The sequence below is a fragment of the Galeopterus variegatus genome, unplaced genomic scaffold (genome assembly GCF_000696425.1).
Source record: "Galeopterus variegatus unplaced genomic scaffold, G_variegatus-3.0.2 Scaffold3394, whole genome shotgun sequence".
Lineage (NCBI taxonomy): Eukaryota > Metazoa > Chordata > Mammalia > Dermoptera > Cynocephalidae > Galeopterus > Galeopterus variegatus.
In genome coordinates, this window is record NW_007729505.1 from 117,848 (window position 1) to 118,686 (window position 839).

Here is an 839-nt window from a genome sequence, read left to right on the forward strand (position 1 = left end):
GACAAAAATGAAGAAAGACTGAATTAAAAATCTTTAAAAGAATTTGTCATTGTTTAAAGAGGTGTTAATATTTTGTGTAATGGTTCATGAAAACGCTATCCTGGAAACAGTAATCCAAAGCAATTTAACAAATTTTTATACTATTGCACCTATGTTTGGATCAAAATAATTTTGTATCCAAAACTTAAAATAGCAATTAAGAAATGTCAATTCAATATTCATAATACAGAAGAAAAAATGTTTCCATTCTTGCTCAGCAGCTTGCTATTGATAAAAGTCTCCCACATATGGGAGAATGTCATTTTTTAATTTATCTATTTAAAAACATAATTATATATTTGATTCGCTTCATACTTTACCCAATCTATCCACTTAAAATACAACACAACCCATTAAAAATAATTATCAAATGTGCCTAATGATGTCAAAAGGTGACTACATTTATTTTTAAAAAGTTATTGTTCCCCATGTAACAATATTCCAGTATATTTCAACCCTCATTTTGGAATTCATTCCCATTATCTTGCCTGCTCAAAACTGTTCACAGGGTTATCTAGCTGACATAGAAGATAACCCTCCATCTCACTAGACACCGCTGGGATATGACACACTGACCCACAGTAAGCCCTTATCATTAGCCTGAAATATATAGCACGTCATGTAGCTTCTGACAAGGGATTTGTTTATAAAAATTCTTTTTTCTCTCTGGACATTCAAATCACTTTTAAAAGTAATGTTCAACTATTTTAAGGAATTTCAGACAATAAATAAAAATTCTAATATATATTTTAAGTCCCTTTCCCATGCCCCACAATTTTACAAAAGTTAAAAAAAAAAAA

The 839-nt window shown here is 29.6% G+C and overlaps 1 protein-coding gene across 1 annotated transcript in view; it reads right to left on the minus strand.

Annotated features, from left to right (window-relative positions):
• The window catches only part of GPATCH2 (G patch domain containing 2), a 176,381-nt gene that overhangs the window by 77,174 nt on the left and 98,368 nt on the right, over nt 1-839 (minus strand). The window lies entirely within an intron of this gene.